At 46.9% G+C, this 22,690-nt stretch overlaps 1 long non-coding RNA gene and 2 pseudogenes across 1 annotated transcript; 2 read left to right on the top strand and 1 right to left on the bottom strand.

Annotated features, from left to right (window-relative positions):
* Positions 1-2,169: 2,169 nt before the first annotated feature.
* Positions 2,170-2,961, top strand: LOC119281211. Its single transcript, XR_005138302.1, has 3 exons — positions 2,170-2,304; positions 2,433-2,522; positions 2,851-2,961. It is a non-coding gene; the product is annotated as an uncharacterized LOC119281211 (long non-coding RNA).
* Positions 2,962-8,879: 5,918 nt separating this feature from the next.
* Positions 8,880-12,016, top strand: LOC119279404 (annotated as a pseudogene).
* Positions 12,017-12,155: 139 nt separating this feature from the next.
* LOC119275219 overlaps positions 12,156-22,690 on the bottom strand; it is a 19,500-nt pseudogene continuing 8,965 nt past the window's right edge.

Below are 22,690 nucleotides of genomic sequence, written 5' to 3'. Positions count from 1 at the left end.
TTGCCCGAGATTCGATCGTCGGTATACCGATACCTTGTTCAATCTCGTTACCGGCAAGTCACTTTACTCGTTCCGTAACACACATCATCCCGTGATCAACTCCTTGGTCACATTGCGCATATGATGATGTCCTACCGAGTGGGCCCAGAGATACCTCTCCGTTTACACGGAGTGACAAATCCCAGTCTCGATCCGCATAAAACAATAGATACTTTCGGAGATACCTGTAGTGTACCTTTATAGTCACCCAGTTACGTTGTGACGTTTGATACACCCAAGGCACTCCTACGGTATCCAGGAGTTATACGATCTCATGGTCAAAGGAAGAGATACTTGACATTCGCAAAGCTCTAGCAAATGAACTACTCGATCTTTTGTGCTAGTCTTAGGATTGGGTCTTGTCCATCACATCATTCTCCTAATGATGTGATCCCGTTATCAACGACATCCAATGTCCATAGCCAGGAAACCATGACTATCTGTTGATCACAACGAGCTAGTCAACTAGAGGCTCACTAGGGACATATTGTGGTCTATATATTCACACGTGTATTACGATTTCCGGATAATACAGTTATAGCATGAATAAAAGACAATTATCATGAACAAGGAAATATAATAATAATACTTTTATTATTGCCTCTAGGGCATATTTCCAACAATTTGTTCATGTTGTTAGCTGCCAATTTGAGATGTGGGCAAAAGAACAGCGGTGATGCACGACCCTACACAGCGCCACATGTTGTCAGTCAAGTAGGCGCAACAGCGGCTGCTCCACCATGGAATCAAATGAGTGACGTCTTTTGCCCCTTTCCAAATTCTGGAATCTTCCACTTCTATAGAATCACTAAGAGTGCACCAACTGTTCTTACTTGTTACTCAAATGTTTGAATCAGTAAGGGTGCAACAGCTGTTCTATACATTAGTTCATCCATCTAATATAGAATCAATACTTTATAATCCCCCTCATATCCCACTCTTTTGATCCCACAATCAGTAGAAATTCTCTTCGGACGTATCTTGCCAAACTGACCTCATAAATTCCAGCCAAAGACTGTACTGGCCACAATTGTAAATTCAGAAAACGAGAAGAAAATAAACCTGCTGATACGGCAATTAGGACAGAGAGTTATGCACATGTTTCTTTACTTTTCGAGTACTTTTGCACCATCAATTATCAGTTGTGATCACTCAGTTCTCTAATGAAGTTGCTTGTTGATTTTGGTCGCTGTTTCCAGTTTGTCCTGTCACCTTGCTAATAATGCAGTCAACTTTATTTCGCTTTAAGCATCATCGATCACTCAATCCCCTTCTCTACTTTCAATGTACAAGAGAGCTAGAGCGATGAAAATTCCCACATTTTTATTTATTTATTCATGTCTGTTTTTCTTGCTGTCATTGTTATGACAATGACTAACAATGACAGACTAAGATGCGGTGATGTATTTTTTCATCCATGTTAACCACTAATCCACAACTTAGCTAGATAGAGGCAACCTCTGAATCTTATTTGTAGTTCTTTTAGGATAAGTATTTAAATTGACATGAAAAACACTAATACCATGGAAAGTCCGAATTACCCCTGGCTTCAATTGTGGTGCTCACCGTATACTGTTATTTTTTTTCACGAGCAATTCATTGTCGTACATATTGTTCGCCAATAATCAAAATTTGCATATAACATGAGCCTGATCGCGCCCAGCCTCACAGCCTCCAGATAGGTGAACCAGGTCCCATAGTGAGGTCATTCTTCTCCAATCTACTCTACTAATTTTTTTGGGGCGTATATATAACTCCTCTTCCTGTATTTCCCTTTGTGGCAATGTATTCATCTGTGTCTCTTGCCATGAACCTATCTGGCAATCTTTGATTAGTTATTAGATTTTCTACTATCCTTCATAAACCCTCTTTGAGATGTTCTCCTGCTATGACAAATTACTAGGTTGTGCTCATTTTAGAGTACAAGGGACTTTGTGCACTAATGTGTTTCCTTTGTTTCCTGTGGGGTTGTAAGACAAAACATGTAGCAAATGCTGATAAATAATAATGTTGGTGTAATTCCTTTCTCTGAAACATAAAAATGCACTTGTCAGGTTCTACAAACAATAAAGCTTCTTATTTTTTGCTATACAAGCGCTTATGTACCTTATTCTTTTATTAGCATACAAGGGGAAAGCATAAGGGAGAAGGGGAGTCCATAAAGAAAGAACAAGAAGGTGGCCCTGAAAAATAAGCAGCCGGAGAACACCAAGCTTATCGTGGAATTTCTAAACAAAATGTTGTCAACACCTGAGAAAATTGCTGGTGAGAACATTACGCATGTTCTCCTTATAGTTTTTAAATGAACTTGTATGTTTATCTCTTTTTTCATTCGAATACTAGATAATAGATATTTGAGAAGGCTTAGTGCAATTAATCCCTTTATCTTGCAGTACTTTACACATGGATTCCATTATCGGAATTGGAGATCCTAGCAATAGAAAATCAAGGGGGTGTACTATATTGTTGGCCAAAGGTTAAACGTATGTACCTATACTGATTTCTTTATATTTATAGCATTTGAGATGGTTGTCTTGCCAATGCTACAAATCGGTATTTCTACTTCTAGAGAAATACATATTAGTTTTTCAAATAACTGCTATTGACCTTACATGATTCTTTGAAGTCATGCTAATTTGGATTTGTTAGGACATACACTTGAACATTTATAGTAAATATCTGACTTTGTTTGTGGTGATATAAACCAGCATGGTTAATGCTATTGTTCCTTTGCATAGGCCGAATTAGTCATGGCTATTATAGACTTCCCATTCTTATAGCAGTACGCTAAATGAATGTGGTTACTCACAGTTTCAGAGGAGTTTGTCAATAATTTGGCCATGCGGTGTCGAAGTATTTGCCCATGAGGTTACACCTTCAAGGGTGACACTGAGGAAGCATTCAGATGCATAGATATAAGAGAAACTCAACCGGTACATAGAAGTTGTGTTGCAGACAACAAGGCCACGGGGTTAAATTTGTCTCCTCAAGTTGAGCAAGAAGCATGGTGTCATTAACGAGATCACAACATTTCTTCAAAGTTTATTTAATGGTGTGTCATATTTGTTTCTTGTTAAGTTTTCTGTATATTTCTATATTTATTTGTACAAAATGGAAGCTCCGGATGAACTCCATACACTCTTCTAACTTTATTCAATAAGATCAAAGTATGCAATATGTTTTTGAATAATACATCTACTATATATTTTTGAATAGTATATATATATGTTCAAATAGAATTGAAATTCTTTCCTTATAGAGGAAAATAATCTTTTGGATGGTAAAAATATTCCAAAGCAATATCATTGTCATTGGATTCATTAAGTCATGCATTATCCACAGTGACAAAGGCGTAGAAAATGTTATGAGATTACAAGAGTGTAAGTTGTGCTATGGTGATGGATGTTTTGTGGTGTGAAGCCATGAGGTCTACATGCCATCAATAGGTTGCTAGCACTGCCGAAATTTGTTGCTCCGTGGCAACGCACGGGTATTCAGCTAGTAGCGCTAAGTCGCTAACATCCCATGGTGAGAGGCCGTCCGCTGGGAGACCTAGCCCCATTGTGCGCTCACCCGATCCCATCCACCGCTGGCCACTAGGGAGAGGAGCTTCCGCTTGAGCGCCTGCGTCCCAGAGTCGGAGCCCGCCGGATCTCCTCGCCCCACCGCCGCCCCGCGCGCCACCGGGGAGCACGCTGGCGAGCGTCGTCGCCCTTCCGCCACCGGCCTGGGCGATCCATGGCTCGCGGACGGATCAGGAGCGCCGCCTGGCGTGTACGACCAGGCTGATGAGGGACCAAGCCAAGGAGCGGAGTCAGGTTGGGAGGGCGCCCGGTGGGCTGCGGGAGCAGGGGAGGGCGGGACGGCCGGCAGCGCTGCTGGTTCGGGAATGCTTTGATCTGGTGATGCTAGAGCACGTGCACATGGGGACACGCCGCAGACCACCACCGCCTTGTGATTGAGTGCATCAATGGGAGGATGGCCCATGGAGGGTTGGTCACGACACTCACAATGAATGCAACGGCAACGAACTCCTCTCGCAGCTCGGCACTCGGCAGTGCCACCGGACAAACCATGGTTTAGGTACGCCCTGTTTTGCCGACGTTGTTGTTGACTTTCTCGCACAAGGTAGAAAGCAAATGGAGGTCATGAATTCGGCTGGTGCATATTAATTCACGATAATTTGTATTTCTGTAGTCATTTTCAACTTCTATGGTGGAAATGATTTGAGGATTAATTGGAGGAATGTCTCGGAGTTGTTTTAGAATCTTGAAGGGATCAAGAGCGGATAGTCAGAGGTAATGCATCATTTGCTCTTGGTCAGTTTGCTGAACACGTGCAGCCAGAAATTTGATCTCACTATGAGAGTGTAGTTCCATGCATCTTAAATGCAGTTGAAGACCCATCAGATGGGGTTAAGGTAAAATAGGGAGAGACTTTGGATATAAATATTGGTTAACTTTGCATGACAACTCAATAATCAATATGATTTTGTAGGAGATATCATATTATGCATTGGTGGTTTTCTGTGAAGACATGGGTGAAGATATCCTACCATATCTGGAACCTTGGATATGCAGATTACTTATGTCTTTGCAGGTTCAGTCCTCGAAATTCTGTTGAGACTAACGCAGGGCAGCCTGATAAGGAGGAAAAGATTAGAAATGACATGCCATGGCATCCATAGTGAGGTATTTTTCTTTCATGTCCTTCCAATTTAGTATGTTCTCATTTGGACTGTAGATGGTAATTGTATTGTCATATAGTCATATTAGTTACGTAGTGTACGCAGAGACTGAAGGCTTGGTCTTCTTTTCTTTCTTATAGGCCTGAAATTTGGAGATTACTATACTCATTAATTTCTTTACCACACTGTGATGTCTTGGTTACGTACATATGTATATCACTTATTCTTCACCAGAATAGTACGTTATAATCAGTTCGGTACTACTATATACTAACAACCAGATAAACTTAAATCTTTATGCTATTGACTATATATTTAGAATGCGAAGGCAAGCAAGAGCAGATAGCATCAAGTTAATCATTTGAACAGCCATATTTTCTGAATTTTAAATAAAGGTGGATAGTTTCTTACAAACCAAGCATACCTTTTGTATCTTGATGTTCTTTCTTATATAGCATATCTAAATGTGAATTTTTATATACAGGTGTGATGTTTCCAATATGAAGGCCAAATAGAAGGGAGGAGATAACAATCGGATCGATTCCAATATGCGAACTTCCAAACATGGGTGAAGGGAGGAGATAACAACGTTAGGGTTGGCTCTATTGGTTTGATGTTGCAGATTTATTAGTTGTCAATGATCACCCACACATAACAATCGGACTCGATTCCGATAGCAAGCGCGCCCGAGCGCTGTTCGTCCACCTCTAGCAGTTTTTTCTTGTTTCACCTTAGCCTTCATAGTCCCTCAAGGAAATTATTACTGAACTTTGACAATGGCATCTTTTCACTTTTGTGAACGACACTTGATTATCTCTTAGTAATAGTTCTTTACTAAATTTTGTTGATACATAAATGGTTCTTTACTGAACAATACTTGTATGTGTCTGTGTATGGAGAATGGTGATGAAACTTTATAATAATCCATTGTCCAACAAGGGGGTTCTAATTTCTGATTGGATTACTATAACTATATGATTTGCAAAAAATTCAAATGGTAGTATGTTTGACACATACTGCAATGGGCCGAAGCCCGCTTGGATATTTTTTTCACACACTGAAATCCATTTACAGGAGATTATAACCATTTGGGCACTATGCACCGAGAAAGTGTGCATTTAGATAAGAGATATTTGTTTGTAGAAGAATGTTGATTCATGAAGATTGATATATCATTTTTTTGGAAGAATCTCATCATGAGGGCAGGGAGTCCAGCATTTTATTAAGAAGAGAGAGATGATCCAGTTTATAAAGGAAGCCAGAAAAGAACCCTAACGTTTTCTGGTTATAATTAGGAAAAAACCAAGCGACAACCCAAAAACAGAAGAAAAAAACTAAAGCTTGGGGTAAACATAGATGCGACATTAGGGAGATCGTCAGAGCCAGACACAAGAGCACCAAGATCCAAAACCGAAAATCAAATTGTTTGTATGAGTCAAGAATTGGGTACTATGCACTCTGTGTGATTTTTTAAAAAAATCAAGAAATCTATCCGTATTTGGTTAGAATATTTCATGTTTAATACGTGTGTTGCACGTGCACGCTAACTAGTACCTCAAAATAATCAGCTGTATTTCACCGCTCCGCAGCCCACATGCACCTCAGAGCAACTCTAGCAGACCCCGCATCCCGCCCTGGCCGCAAAATAACCGCCAAATTGTGGGTCGGGGTCGGAAAATCCACACGATCAGACCCGCCGCATCCCGCCCCGGCCCGCAAAATTTTTTGTGGGGCGCGAAAAATCTTCTCCCCCAACCTCTATCTTCACGGGCTGGGAGGGCGACCCGAGCTGAACCCCTATCCGGCGCGAGATTTGGTGGGAGGGAAATTTCCGCGCGCCCTTTCCCGCTCCCCGCACCCTCCGCCACCATTGCCCCCCCCCCTCTGCAAGCTTCGGTTCCTCCTCCCCGGCCGTTCCTTGCCGTCATGGAGGACCCCATGCTGTCCCCCGTCACCGTCGAGGTGGCGCATGCTCCTTCCCCTCGGGCGGATCTCGTTGCCGGCCATGTTGCCCCCACCGCCGTCGCCCAAGCACACACCGCGCCTCCCCGCAAGCAGCAGGGCAATGTGGTCGTTCAGGGTGGGAATCCGGCTCCTGCCCCCGCTGCGACGGCCCGCGCTCCGGGCGCCAACACCGCAGTGCGATCCCGGTCGGCGGCGGAGAAGGCCGGCAAGGCCGCGGGCGTAAAGCGGAGGAAGGTTCCGACTTCAAGGAAGCCATCTTTTTCAACCTCTCACTCCATCCCCCCGCAAGGAGGTGCTCTGGCGATGCCGTTCAACGGTGCCGCTCTCCCGCGAGCGAGGTGTTCGACAAAATGGCCGGAAGGTATGCCTCTTCGGTCTTGGCGATTCCCTTTCATTTTTCGCAATTAGTCTCGATAGCTCGTGACTTGTTATCGTTCGCTATAGCGGTGGTTCGAACAATGCGACAACCGAGTTCGTGAACTTGTTGGACACGAACGCGGTTGACATTGATCAAGCCCCTTTCGAACCATTCGACTACAATGAAACGGACGGCGGCATGGGTGATTATGGTTGTGCGGACGAATTGGAGGAGATCGAAGCGGAAGCGTTTGAGCAATCGCAATCAAAGACTGGGAAAAGCCAAAGATCGAAGAACTACACGATCTTGAAAGACCAAGCTTTGATCCAAGCATGGAGTGCGGTGTCTCTTAATGCATGCATGGGTGTTTCTCAAACCGCCAAGAGATATTGGCAAAGGATCGAAGATCAATACTTCCGCATTATGAAAAAGTATCCCAATAGGACTTCATGCACATTTCGGTCGCTTCAAGAGCGTTGGGAGAATATCAAGCCTATGTGCAGCCGTTGGGCAGCTTGCTTGGAGCAAGTACGCAATGCACCTCCAAGTGGCACCGTGGAGTACGACTATGTGAGTTTGTTTTTCCTTTGTTCAAGTTGTGCATCATCATAATGTATCATTGGAAATGATTGCATCACTTTGTTCACATTTTGTAGGACAAGATTGCTCAACATAGATACAAGGACATGGAAGCTTCAGAAGGCAGATTCTTCAAATTAGAGCATTGTTGGGAGTTGCTCCAAAAGTATGAGAAGTGGAAGTTGATCGACAAAGAATCCCCGCCAAAGAGAAGCTCACTTGTAAACATGGATGAAGATGAGGATGATGATGGCCCAAGAAATTTGCACAAGCCCGAGGGCGACAAGAAGACTAAAGAGAAGATTAAGAGAGAGCAAGAAGCATCGAGCTTGAGGGAGAAGATTGATGCCATGGTGCAATCAAATGAGTTGATGTTGTTGAAGTCGTTGGAGATCAAGAAAGAGTTGGCCGAGAAGAAGGCAAAAGAGAAGCAAGAAAAATGGCAAATGCTCAAGGAAGAGGGGCTCCGCAAGCTGCCATTGAGGAGAGAAAAACACGCGCCTCTGAAAACAAATCGATGTCATTGTTGCTCGCCGAAAAGAAGAAGATCATGTCAATGAACCGCAATGACATGGACGATCTCACCAAAACATGGCATGATATGGCAAGGAGAGAGATTATGAAGAGGAGAATGGTCGCCTTGGCCGGTCCGTGTTCCAGTTCCGGTGATGTTTCTCTGCTCCATATGGTGGCAATGTGGATGATTTCGGTGCGGGAGTTGGAACAAGCGACGGAGGTGGATTCGATGACGCCGATGAACTTCAATATGGACTCCATGGCGCGGAGTGAAGATCGACCCCCGAAATGATGCCAGACATGGGCGCAAACCTTTGCATGCCCTCTTTTGCGTAATGAACTTCGCTTTTATTTGCTCGCAAACTGTTTATGTCGTTTGAATTTGAACTTGTTTGCCAAACCCTATGTCAAATGCGAGATTCGCAGTTTTCCTATTTGCGGGTCGTCGTGGTGGTGCCCGAGCAGAACTTGCAGAAGCCGACCCGTAAAATAGTATATTCCACGAATATACTTTTTTACGGATCCGTTTGAGAGGTCTACATCTGCGTCAGCCCGCGCCGGCCCGTAAAAATAGTTTTGCGCGAACTGCAAACGCGTTTTACGGGCCGGTGAGATGCGGGGTCTGCTAGAGTTGCTCTCAGTCGTCATCAGGCACTTGATCCCGATCCCCGACACACCAGTCAACATTGCTCCGTAGGCCGCAGTACCAGGTTCGCCGGCGGCGTTCGCGGGTCGATGGCGGCGTTCACGGAGGAGGAGAGGGCGGTGGACGACGCGCTGGGCTACCCCAGGGCCTACGGCAGGCTGTGCCGCGCCGGCAGCGCGCTCGGTCTCCCCTACGCCCACGGCCCGCCCGGCGCCTTCCTCCCCTACGTCCTCCAGCCCCACGAGGTACGTACCTGCCTACCTTCCTTCTCTCCCGCAGATCCGCTCGCCCCGCTTCGACCTCCGCCGCGTCGTGATCTGATCTGATCTGGTGCGTGCAGGCGCTGCTGGCCAAGGACCTGAACGAGACGTTCCCGGTGGTGGACGCGGAGGCGGCGCCCACCGCCAACCCGCGCGGCTTCCCCAACCTGCTCTGGAAGCAGCTCCACCACCTCGGCAACGCCGGCTTCGACCCGGCGCTCTTCCGGGTCGACACCTACGGGAACGTGCTCTACCTCCAGGCCGACGCCGCCTCGCCCCTCGCCTGGGACGTCCACCACTGGTTCCCCTGCGGCCCTGCGGACGGTGGTGTCTGTTCTGTCAATCAGTCTTCTGAACTGAATTCTGATGCTGGGTCTTCATCGATCTGCAGGGGGGAGGGAAGACGGTTCCGGGCAACCTGCGGATCATGCAGCTGCAGGCGTCCAGGAAGAAGCACAACAAGCTGGAGTTCCTCGTCCCCTGGTGGGATCTGCAGCTCGGCATCTCCGTCGACCAGTTCCTCTCCATCTTCGCCTCCAAGAACACCGACTTCAGGTGAGCTCCCGTCTGACGCCCTTTGCTGACCCCAACAGAGCATTCACGTTCCTCTTCGCCGACGGGGCCAGCGAGGAGCTGAGCTCGCTGCAGGCGGTGGAGGCGCACGCGTTCCCGCACCATTTCGCCGACATGAAGAAGAAGGTGGGCCTCGCGCCCGCCGCCATCGTATCTGCCAGGGGCTCCGACAGTTCGGTGCTCAAATCAGTTGACGCCAACAGACCAGTGAGGTCCAATTACCCCCTGATCGGTATTGCGGTTGTCAGAGAATTTCTTGCATTAATTTCCTCGCTTTTGCAGCATCTGCATATGAGAGCTATGCATGATTGAGGGACTGCTTTTCCTGCACCTGCAAAGAAGTTCTCCGGCGAAAAGGACAAGAACTTGGCAGCCCACGGCGGCCATGGTGGTAACTCGATGATGAAAGAGAACAACAACCCAGATGTTGACGGCTACATCAGCAATCCTTACCTGTCCATAGCCATGGCTAGGGACTCGCTGAGGCAAAGAGAAGAGGCGAAGAAGAAGCAAGCTGAGCTCACTGAACTGGAGAATGAGGCAACCGAGATGCAGCAGAAGAATGAGGAGGAGAGGGTAGCCATCCAGGACCTGGAGGTTCAGCTGATCAAGAGGAGTCGGCGAGTGGAGAAGTGCCGTCGCTTGGCAGACGCCCAGGCCAACTACAAGACAGTGCTCGAGAAGATGATCAGAGACGCCATGCACCAGTAAGGATGTAAAACCAAGAGCTGCTAATTTCTTTGAAGAATCTTGATTAACTGGCGCTAATTTTTCATTGTGGTGCAAAATGCAGGAGTGTTGTGTACAAGGAACAACTCAGGCTGAATCAGGCTGCAACCAGCACTCTGATGGCGAGACTGGAGGCACAGAGAGCCATGTGTCACTCATCTGAAACCGAGCTCCGCAAGAAGTACCAGCACAGGGATGATCTGGAGAGGCAGGTGAAGCCTTTAATTGATCAAGCAAGGAAGAGGTACCAGGTTGACGATGAAATCCCAGAGGAAAGGCACTGTGAGAGTTTCAGGTACTAGCCAGAAAGAGTGTCGAGGAGCAGCCCTCTGAAGCAGGAGCTGAGGGTTTTCTTGGAGGAGGCTCAGAGGACTTCAGATGCATACAACATTTCCCTGGAGAGGGAAGAGATTGGAGAAGGGACTTCAACAATGAGTTATGTCAACATGGAACAACCTTCCAAGGTGATAAGCTTCCCAAGAAGGTCCATCTCCACTGATGAAAACAGGAGTTACACTGAAAGAGGAAGAGCTTCAGTAAGGGAGAAGCTAGAACAATCGGCGATCAGAGAGCGGCATCGTAACAGGGGAAGGGAAAGAAAGGAAACCATGGCATCAAGGGGTGTTGGTACACCTATGAAGTCAAGAAATGATAAGGGAAAGGCAGCCATGGCCGAGTCCGAGACTGAAAGGTCTCACCATGCAAGCCAGACGGTCTCATTTCCAAGGACCCCTTCGGTTCCACCAAGTCCTCCCTATAGAGTGACCGGAGTGTACGGAATGCCAAAGTACCCCACAGAGAAGTCGCTACCAGTACAAAAGGATGATGAAATGCTTCATCCTCGACGTGTTGCCAGATCAGAAGACAACGCAAACATGAACTACAGAGGCAAGGGCAATGTTGATAAGTGGCTCCATATGCTCATGGACGACCAACAAGAAGGAAATGAAGCGGCATACCGTTCCTCAGAAGATTACAATGCCACCGAGAAGAACGGTTCGAACGATGAGCAAGAAATTCAAAGCAGAATCGACGATGACGAGAGCTGCAGGAATGAGATCACCGAATGTGTTGATGAGATCACTGAAAGTGTTGACAAGATCGTCGACGTCGGCGGTGAGAGTGCTGCTACTCACCATGGCACCCCAAGATGCAGGGATAGCTTTGACATCAAGGAGGAGAAAGTGGAAAGGAAGATCTGGTTCCCGAGGTCCGACAGCGGTAGGGGTTTCCGGTCCCTGCCATCCTCTCCTTCCAAGATCCTGGGAATGAGAAGAAACTCAGACTGTGCAGGCAGGAAACCTAAGGTGGGTCGCGACGATGATCACAGATACGGCTACGAGGATTCTGTATCTACGAGCAGCAGCAAGTTCCTCAGCAAATGCAAGCAGGCGATCAAGAAAACGGTACACAAATGAGGCAATCTCCCTGTTTATTCTTTTCCATGTGGTGTTTGTTGCATTTGTCTGAAGTGCTATTATTTTGTTTCTGTAGCTGAATAAGTTAGCGATGCATAGCTTGCAGACTACTGTCTGAGGTTCTGCCTGTGGAACATTTGTGGTTAGTTTAGTGATCACGTTTATGTGATCACATTCGTGTGTGTGTGTTTGTGTACAACTATTTGTTGATCTGTGAAAAAAAGATAGAACCAAATTCTTAGATTATGTATGTTTCTGTGAGTGAGGTTTACAGTAGTTTGAAGAACTCTGTCAGTAATCTTGGAAACATTTTCTATTTTACCCTTACAGAATTAAACTCCTATATTTCATTTCGTTCTTGATCCGCCGTACCAGTAGATTTACTTGCATATTCTGCAATACCAACGTAAGGAGAGAATCCAAATTAGAAACTGTAATAATTTATTATGTGACCAAAGAGAAACAGAGAAAAGTGAGGAGAAAAAGCTTGTAAACATGAGCGCCGCTGCCGGCTTGAGATTCCTCTGATGACATGGACTTGCGCCACTTGGGGGTCCGCCGCGTCGGCGTGGGCGTTGCCGTGGCCAGGCTGGCCCTGCCCTTCTTCCCGCTCGCCGGCGTCTGCCGCTCCATGCCGCTCTCGAGTCCTCGATCCTCGCGACGTCGGCGCCCATGCCGCCGCCACCGCAGCCAAACCAGAGCGTGCTCCACTTGAACCCGCCGCCGCGGCGCCTCCTCTCCGAGCCCAGCCTCTCCACGTGCTCCTGCAGCGCGCTGCACTGCACCTGCAGCCCAGACATGTCAGCGTACGCACTGGCGGATGAGAGCTGTCATCCGAGTTGGAAAATGTCCAGCGAACGAACCTGGAGCCTGGCGACGTCCTCGCGCAGGCGGCGCATCTCCTGGTGCTGCGCCAGGGCCTCGCGCTTGGAGGGGCAGCGGCCGCTGCCGGAGTGGAGGTCCAGCGCCGCCGCCGGGCTGCAGGGGACCCTGGCGCCGCTGAACGAGGCGCCCAGGTCGGCGAGGCGGTTGAGCTTGCCGTGCTCCGAGAAGAGCACCTGCATCACGGAGCACACCGGCAGCCGGTCGTTCTGGACCGCGTGCGCCGCCGCCTCCGCCGACAGCTTCCGCGCGTCGATCAGCCTCCACATCGACTTTGCGGTCCTCTTTCCCGGTGCCCGGATGCGCCTGGTACATGAGTCGAAATTGGAAATGAACAAACTTTTGTGATCCGGTTTGCGGAAAATTCTCAAATTGTGAAGTACTCCCTCCGCTCCTAAATATTTGTCTTTCTACATATTTCAACAACTGACTACATAAGGATGTATATAGACATATTTTAGAGTGTAAATTCACTTATTTTGCTCCGTATATAGTCACTTGTTGAAATATCTAAAAAGACAAATATTTAGGAACGGAGGGAGTAACACATTACATTCAGAGTAATGAACAAAAGGCATGTCATCATCGTGGCCCCTTCTTCATCAGAGTCAAACAAACCTTGTTGTAGATAGTCGACGAGTCACTGTGCTAAGACTCCATAGAACTAGCACTAAACACGATAATGAACAAAAGCACAAATCAAAAAATCCAACTCATAGACACACAAACGCAGACGAACGTAAACCAAATCTAAGCAAATCCACTGAAGACCAACATTGACTGAATTAGACGATACCGTCGTTGGAGACACACCCTTCGTGGACGCTAAATGCACCGTCGGGACGGGGTGCTAGGCGAAAAGAACCATATTTCATCTTCAGAGAGCCTTTGCCGTCTCATTTTTTTTAGTAAGACACAAACCCTAATCAAACTAAGAAAAACATCAAAAAACAAAGTCCTTCCGTCATCAAGGGTCGGGACCCATCGCACGGCCACAGGAGATGAGGCAAATTGGCGTTGCCGCCGCCGGGAGACAGGGAGCCACGTCACATGTTCGCTTCGAGTTGCCAACAGTCTAATTTTGCCAGAAAGTTTGATTATTTGCCACACTTTTTCCCCACCACTTTGATAATTTCTCCAGAGAAGGATTGGTGGGGTCCCGAGTACCCTCCATTGACACAATATACGGCAAATTATCAAACACCCAAATAATGTGAATGATCCAAAGGACGTGGAGTATGTGATCCCGAGCTCAAGTGATCCAGGATGAATAGTAAAATCCAAAAATTATATTTTGAAAATTAAAAAAAACCTGCTTTTTCGGCTAGAAACATTGTTTTATTTCTACATGCATGCAAAAGTTTCATGATGAAATTACATTTGTGGAGGTGTTGGCAAAAAAAAAGTAATTTCATCATGAAATTTTGCATGCATGTAGAAAACACATCATTGTTTTTGGTAAAAAAAAAAATCATATTTTTAAATTTATTTTTTACTATTTTTTGGATTTTACCATTCATTCGGGATCACTGGAGCTCGGGATCATATGAGTACTTTTGTTGATCCAAAGACCTAAGTTTTGCATGGTACACACAAGGAACGGACTATATGTAGGGCCTTTGAAAAAAAACATCGTAAGTGGATTTTGCCCTCGTGGTTGGATAGAAATTGAACGGTTGGGCACTCTTCTTCCTCCTCTAGCCCAACCCCTCAGGGGTTCTTTGGACTGCAGGAATTTAGGAACGTAGAAATAGAAAAAACGTAGGATTGAGATGCCACGTCCAATGAATTCCAACATGATTTTAAAGCACATGAATTTTGTAAGATGTATCTTTGGATGGTGCAAGGAAATGAACGCAAGAATTTTGGAGAATTGAGGCGTTAGAGTAAAGAGAGATAAAGCTGATATAATACAAATTCAGAAGGGTCACCAACTAAGCGTTCACCTCCAGGTAAAAGACCGAGAAAACTTAAAATGCAACCGTGGAAGTTGTTTCAAAAAAAAAGATGCAACCGTAGAACTGAGCATGCCTTACATTCTAAATATACTAAACCTGGCCAGGTTTAGTTTACCAGGTTTTTTTTTGACTTTTTCTTATCAGTAAAAACTTGACCAACCAAGCCATGACACGTGATTTACTGGGGATCTGGGATAGTACATCTTCGGGTGGATTTAGCAGTTCCACCGAAAGAATCGTGGGCAGTTTGCTGTTGGCCTACATGCCTGTTCGATCGGCCTGTCCCCCCATTGACTGCATGCAGGGCTCAACTGATTCGGCGATTTGACTATGAGCTCTTCCACAGCGTTTTTTCTTCTTCTTTTTTAAATTTGTTTCCTCATGCATGCATGTGCCTTTGTGTCGCTCAACCCTTCCGACAGGTTCGTTCTTTTTCCTCGCGTGTTTAGCCGTTCTATTGAGAGGATGCCACGTATGCGTCTGTTTACGATTTGGCTACGTTCTGTACAGGCGGTTGCCGCTTCTGTGGCGAGTTCTGGTCGCGTACATCTAGATCTGTAAGCACCGAGTAACTCTCTCTTCGATTGGTGTCTAATAGCTTAGAGAATCAATTCAAATCTGGGAAAGGAAGAACAGAGGAACAACGCACACCAGCCATATCTATCCTATCCAGTCGGCCGAAGCCATTCCGTCCGTCCCACCCGTTACAAGTGTCTTATGCGTACTTATACACATGTCTATTAGACCCATTCCGGCCCAACTAACCGAGCAGGCCGCTTATGGACCCCCCTGGGCCTGGCCTTGTCGTTGCTTGCCGGATCGCCCTGTAGCTGATCACGCCTTGTCGATGCAGCGATAGCAGAGTCGCTGACAATCCCTCCTGGAACCGAAGCGGCTTGCCCCCAAGCCGGAGCCCGAGGAAAATTTTGCTTCAGTGTTTCCTGGTCTTCCCAGGTTGCCATGGATTCAGGCGAATTGCTCCACTTGATCAACACCTGAGCGATCAACTTGTTTCCTCGCTGAACCAGGCGGCGATCAAGGACTCTGGCTGGGACCTTTTCTGTAATTGGAAAAGGGCCGAAGTATTTGAAAGCCAACTTATGATTTGCCCGCGGAGTGATAGAAGATTGAATGTAAGGTTGCATCTTGAGAAAAACAGAGTCACCCACTTCAAATGATCTTTCAGTGCGATGTTTGTCAGCTTGTACTTTCATGCGTTGCTGGGCTCGCAGCGACTGCTGTTTAACTGACTCCATGATCACATGACGGTCCTCTAACCACTGATGAACATCAGAACTGGCAATCGCATCGGCAGGAGCAATACCAAAGTAACGAGGTGCATGCCCATAGACCACCTCAAACGGGGAATGACCTGTGGACGAATGCCAATTGGAATTGTACCACAGCTCACAAAGCGGAAGCCATTGCGACCAACGATGGGGATGAGCGCTGATAAAACAACGAAGATATCCCTCGACTTGTTGATTGACGCGTTCTGTTTGCCCATCTGTCTGGGGATGCTGGCCTGAACTCATTCGGAGCTTGATGCCCATTCTGTTGCAGAATTCTTTCCAAAAAGAGCTAGTGAAAATTGGATCATGATCTGACACCAAGGACACTGGTAATCCATGAAGATGGTACACACGATCCAAGAAAGCTTCTGCTACTGTACTGGCAGTGTAAGGGTGCTTCAGAGCAATAAAGTGACCGTACTTGGACAATTTGTCGATGACCACCAAGATACAGTTAAACTGTCGAGATGGAGGCAACCCTTCAATGAAATCCATCGTCATCATTTCCCATGGTTTGGAGGGTATTGGTAGTGGCTGCAATAATCATGGGTATGGTACCCGCTCAGGTTTAGCTAGCTGGCAAGTTTCACACTGTTGCAAAACAGATTTGATCATGGTTTTCATATTCTTCCAGTAAAATAGTTGAGAAATTCTTCTGAATGTTACTGGAAAACCAGAGTGGCCACCAGCTGAACTAGCATGCAAGTTACTAATGATTTTGCGTTGCAACTGATCATCTGCACCAATCCAGATCCTCTTCTTATATCTCAATAGCCCATCATGTAATGTAAACTTTGGATCAGCATCAGGATCAATAGTTAATTTCTGCAGAATGGCCTGAGCAGCCATGTCAGCTGAATAGCTCTGTATGATCTCTTGTATCCAAGCAGGCTGAACTGACGATGTCATGTAACAGTCTGCTGCTGGGTGAGGTCTGCGAGATAAAGCATCTGCAGCTCGATTATCTGATCCCTTCCTGTATACTATCTGATAGTTCAAACCCATCAATTTGGTAAGTGCTTTTTGCTGCCAAGCTGTATGCAATCGTTGCTCTGTCAAACTGACCAAGGCTCTCTGATCAGTTACTATCTGAAACTCCTTGAGTTGCAAATAAGAGCGCCACTATTCTATAGCTAGCAAGATGGCTAAGAACTCCTTTTCATACACTGAGAGAGTCTGATTGCGTGGGCCCAACGCCTTGCTGACAAAAGCAAGAGGATGTCCCTCTTGCATTAAAACTGCTCCAATACCACGGTCACTAGCATCTGTCTCAATGGTGAATACTTTCTTGAAATCAGGCAAGGCCAACACTGGGGCAGTTACTAATGCATTCTTCAGAGTTTGGAAGGCTGTTTCTTCTATGCTAGTCCACACGAATATGTTGCCCTTGCGCAGAAGATTGGTCAAGGGTTTTGCAATCACACCAAAATGGCGAATAAATTTCCTGCCAAACCTAGGAAACTTCTGACTTCCTTAACAGAAACAGGTGTTGGCCACTGTTCTATAGTACTGATCTTTTCTGGATCTGTTGACACTCCATCCTTGCTAATGATGTGACCCAGATAAAGTAACTTTTGAGATGCAAACTCACATTTGGACATTTTGACATACCACTGATCTCTCCTTAGCACCTGCAGTACTCTTCTGACATGCTGAAGATGTTGCTTCAGAGTTTTACTGAAGATAAGGATATCATCAAAAAACACTAACACAAAATATCTCAACGTTTCTGGTTCCTGAGATAATGTGACATTCATTGCCCCTTGAAATGCATTAGGTGCACCAGTAAGACCATAGCCCACCACTCTGAATTCAAAGTGATCATGATGTGTTTTAAATGCAGTTTTGTATTCTTCCCCAGGAGGTAGTCTGATTTGATGATACCCAGCCCTAAGGTCCAGTTTGGTGAACCAGTGAGCTCCATGCAGTTCATCCAGCAACTCATCAATTACTGGCATAGGAAAATTTCCCTTTATAGTGATTGCATTCAAGTGTCTGTAATCCACAACCAACCTCCAAGTATGATTCTTCTTTTTGACCAACAAAATGGGAGAAGAGAAGGGACTGTTACTTCTTCTAATTACTCCAGAGTCCAGCATTTCCTGAATTTGTTTCTCCACTTCATCCTTTAATTCTGGTGCCAATCTGTAGGGTTTGAGAGAAAAAGACCTAGCACCTGGTATGAGGGGAATAGAATGATCACATGCTCTTTCTGGTGGAAGTCCAACAGGGATTGAGAACACATCCTTATATTCCTCTACCAAATCCTAAATTTCTGGTAGTACCTTAGCTGCATTTTCATCAGTTACTACTGACAGTTCAATGATGGTATAAGAAAATTCTACTGGTGCTATTCCTTGCAGTGTTACTGTTTTTCCATTGACAGCAAATGCCATCCACTTTTGCTCCCAGTCAACTGTCATGGGGCTGTACCTTGACAGCCAGTCCATTCCTAAAATTCCATCATAACAACTGAGGGGTAAAACCTTGAGATCATGTTCAAACAACTTTCCTTGCACTGACCACTGACAATTTGGAATGTAACTGCATCAGTTCATGATTCCTCCATTTGCAACTCTGACCTTGATTGCTGTGCATTCCTTCAAACCTGGTAATTTTGCAGCTGTGGCAGTATCTATAAATGAGTGAGTACTACCAGAGTCTACTAAAAAGGTTTTCTGCTGTCCATTAATGTCAACCATCAGTTGAAATGCCTTGCTCTTGGACGATTTTCCCTCTGCAGCTTCTGATAAGGCCATAAGGTTCACTTCCTCATCATTAGTATCTGAACCATTGCTGCTAGTGCATTGGAAGAATTCCACCATTTCCTGCACAACATGTAATGAGACTGCTTGTTTACACTGATGGTCTCTGCCCCACTTCTCTCCACACATGAAACACAACCCTTTTGCCTTGCGATATGCACGAAGAGCAGCCCATTTATCTTCTCCCGCAGTTTGCTTATATGTTTCTGAGGACTTGGGTGGCAGTGCCTTAGGCTGACTAACTGTCGAAGTTGATGGCTGTCTCCTGACAGCCTGGCTCACATGCGGAGAAGAACTTGTCAGAGATTCATGCAGAAGTGCCAGATCATATGCTGAATCCAAATCTTGGGGTTGATGTAGCGCCACCAACACTCGGACTGCAAAGTTTAACCCATCAATGAACTTAGTAACATAGTGAACTGATTCTGGTACCGCTTCATATGCCGACAATTGGTCATATAGTTCAGCGAACTGTTCCACATACTCCGCTACTGTGCCCACTTGAGAGATGTTGTGGAACTTGCGCACCAGTGCCTGATGCTGATTGCGACCAAAACGGCATTGCAACAATCTGCAGAATTCCTCCCACGACGCATCCGGAACTCTGCGCTGCACAGATTCTAACCATCGAGCTGCGGGTCCTTCAAACATGGTAGAAGCGAACTGTATCCATAACTGACGAGGTGTTCCACACATGCTGAAATAATCCTCACATCTGGTTTGCCATAATCTCGGATTGGTACCGTCGAACCGTGACAGATCGATGCGAGGACCAAAACTGAAGTGCTCAGTATTCTCACGGTGGAATTCAGTGTATCGAGACGATTGGACTGGGTTGAGCTCTGATCTCATACCTCTGGCTGGAGGGGGAACATATGGACGGGCGTGTTCCTTTCCCTTGACTAGTGGAGCTGATCGGCTGCCCTCTCCACCTCCATCGCTGCCACCCATCTGGGTTGGACTGGCTTGCGGGCGGCTGCCCAGGGACGATGAGTTGGCGGTCGGCGGTCGCTCCATTCCAGCACGGATCTCATCCATGTCGACCCCGATCGACATCTTGAGATCGTCGATCCGCGTCGTCAGATCGCCCACGATGGATTGCATCGACTTGGAGGCCTCCTCATCCTGTCGCTTGAACCGCACGTCGAGGGACTCCGCCAAGTCAGCCTTGAGGAACTCGTACACCGCCTTCGTCGCCGGCAACAGACTCTCCATGATTTCTCGGTGACGATGCGCCGCGAATCTCGTCGCGTGCGGGTGATTGTTCGAAGCTTGTTGTGCCAGGATCTGTAGCTCTGATGCCAATTGTAAGCACCGAGTAACTCTCTCTTCGATTGGTGTCTAATAGCTTACAGAATCAATTCAAATCTAGGGAAGAAGGAAGAACAGAGGAACAACACACACCAGCCACATCTATCCTATCCAGTCGGCCGAAGCCATTCCGTCCGTCCCACCCGTTACAAGTGTCTCCTGCGTACTTATACACAGGTCTATTAGACCCATTCTGGCCCAACTAACCGAGCAGGCCGCTTATGGACCCTCCTGGGCCTGGCCTTGTCGTTGCTTGCCGGATCGCCCTGTAACTGATCACGCCTTGTCGATGCAGCGATAGCAGAGTCGCTGACAAGATCGTTCGGCGCCTGTATAAAACGGCTTTGCCCCATCGCTTCTAGACCTCACCAATGCGTTTGCCGACTTTCTCCAAACTAGGCGATCCCATGTCCGCCGGACCGCGTCTTGCCGGTGCTCTCACCGTTGGGTCTCCATCTCACCGTGGCATGTCGGCTGGGCGTCGATCCAAGCAGCTTGGCAGGCGTGTTCCGCCGCGTGTTGTGTGATTGACATGGCGACAGCGTTCGCAGCGACGCTGGTGGCCGCATGCACCAGCATGGCCATTGCGTCCTCTAGAGGCCCCGTAGCGGCAGAATCCATGGGTGCCTGGCGCCTGCACCAACATGGCAATGGCTTCCACGGCGAGGTGGGATCATGGTGCATGAGCGGCGGAGTCCATGGGCGCCGATGCCGCCAAGTGCGAGCTGCCGAGAACCTCGCTGCCGCCGTCGGCCGGCCAGGGACCCGGTGAGATCCTCACAATCACGGCCGCCGCCACCACCAGTGAATTCATCGTCTGCAATCTGGCCATCGATGGAAGACATGGACATGCGCCCGTCGTTGGGGTCATTGCCCTGGAATTCGGCCTGCTGTTATTAGTTGTTAAATTAGTCGTCTACGTCATGACCGGGCTGGTACTGATGGACGGGTTCATCAAGCAGTTCTGCAGTGTTCTGTTGCTGGCCATGATTCTTCTGGTGCTTTTTTGTCGCACACCGTAGGAGTACTTCTTGGCGAGCATGGCGAAGATATCACGGCGAATGACGACGTCCCGAGGGCCTCGAGGACCTGCCCGCCTGCTACGTGCTACCTCGCCCTCGACGCCGCCAAGCACCACCGTGGCATGGTCACCGCGTTCCGCAGCATCGCTTCCTCTTCGTCTTGGCGCCACATCGCTTCTTCTCCGCCTTGGCGCCACACACCAGGAGAACCCGACGTTGCTGCGTGGCGCGCGCGAGCCATTCAAAAGGGAGCTCGCCGCACGCATGAGCATGATCCAGGCATCCAACAGCACTTGCGCCCTGCGGCCACAAAGTGGGGTTCTGTCACTGCCACCAGGTGCCCGTACCGGGCAGGAGCTGCCTCGAGCCGATGCCGTTGCAGCTCTACGGAGCGAGAAGCGCTTGTCGCTGTGCCAGCTAATCACGCGTACAAGCTGTCCGCCGTGGCGGCGGCACACACCACCAACAGTCAGATTACGAAGTATGATTAGGGGTTAGTACTTAGTAATCAGATTGTAATTCTGACCATAACAGAGGAAGAAATGTCATGGTTAGTGTAATATTTAGCAGCAAAGTAGGTAATATCAGGGAAGGATATATGTGCATCATGAATCAGATTCTGGTCATTTAATCCTTGCAGGTCGTCGCAAATGGAGACCTGTCATATAAATATAATTCAGTAAAGTTTGTATAGAGTTGCATAGTTAGCTACACAAGCTCATTCCTGTAGGTTCTGTCAAAAAAAAAACTCATTCATGTAGGAAACTGTTTTTAAAACACTACCTGCTAGATTATATAGTACTCGATTGTTGATTGAACAAATACACAAGCACATCTCTAAATATTTAGAGGATTTGCAAAGGATTATTTCTGCTAGCATATCAAATTTAGTGATGTTTGCCTGACTGAATTTTTTCTTTGCATGTTTGCTTAACTAAAAGGGGTGCATATCGAGGCAAGAGACAACAATGTTATCTTAAGATCAGAGAGCAGACACCATGCATAGATCTTAGAATGTGTCAGCATGCACATTCTTAAGTAGAGTCGTGCCACTAAACCACTGCATACATACAGAGCTTATGTGGATTCGCCTTCATTTTTGACAAATTTCTGCAGTTTCCCCTCCCTGTAACATGTTCATATGGGAAATTTGTGTCATCACTCTAAATCAGCTATGCTGTCATGGCTGAGCTCTCAGTGGAGAGGGGATGGAAGGGAAGGAGACACCGCTATCTTTTTTTCTTTCAGTCATTCGTAGTAATATTTTTGTTTGAATGGAGGGAACAATTGTAAAATATCAGTTCTCAGCCTTCATGCAGTACTGACCAAGCTAATTAAAATGCCACAGCATGGTTATTTGCTTTATGAAAGCATTTGCTTATGTTAGCAATGTCATTGGTAGGACATATCGTTTCACTTACTCAATTTTACTCATGTTGGTGCTATTTTTTGATGTCTACCTCCGATTGATGTTGCCCAAGCTGTTTTGGTACATATACATCGGCACTAGAAAAAAATCAGCGAAATGCATCAGCAAGGCGATGTTGCCCAGGCTGCCTTGGAATACATCTGTTGTTCTACACTCACTTTAACATAGTCATCAGTGACCATAGTTATCATGCCTTTGAAGCTATGAAGAGAAGCCTATTTCTATTTTTTGAACTCTGCCTCCTGCCGCCCCCCCTCCCCC

Source organism: Triticum dicoccoides, chromosome 3B (assembly GCF_002162155.2).
Source record: "Triticum dicoccoides isolate Atlit2015 ecotype Zavitan chromosome 3B, WEW_v2.0, whole genome shotgun sequence".
In the NCBI taxonomy this organism is placed as follows: domain Eukaryota; kingdom Viridiplantae; phylum Streptophyta; class Magnoliopsida; order Poales; family Poaceae; genus Triticum; species Triticum dicoccoides.
The sequence above is the reverse complement of the archived record's forward strand: the minus strand, read 5'-3'. Positions and strand labels throughout refer to the sequence as shown.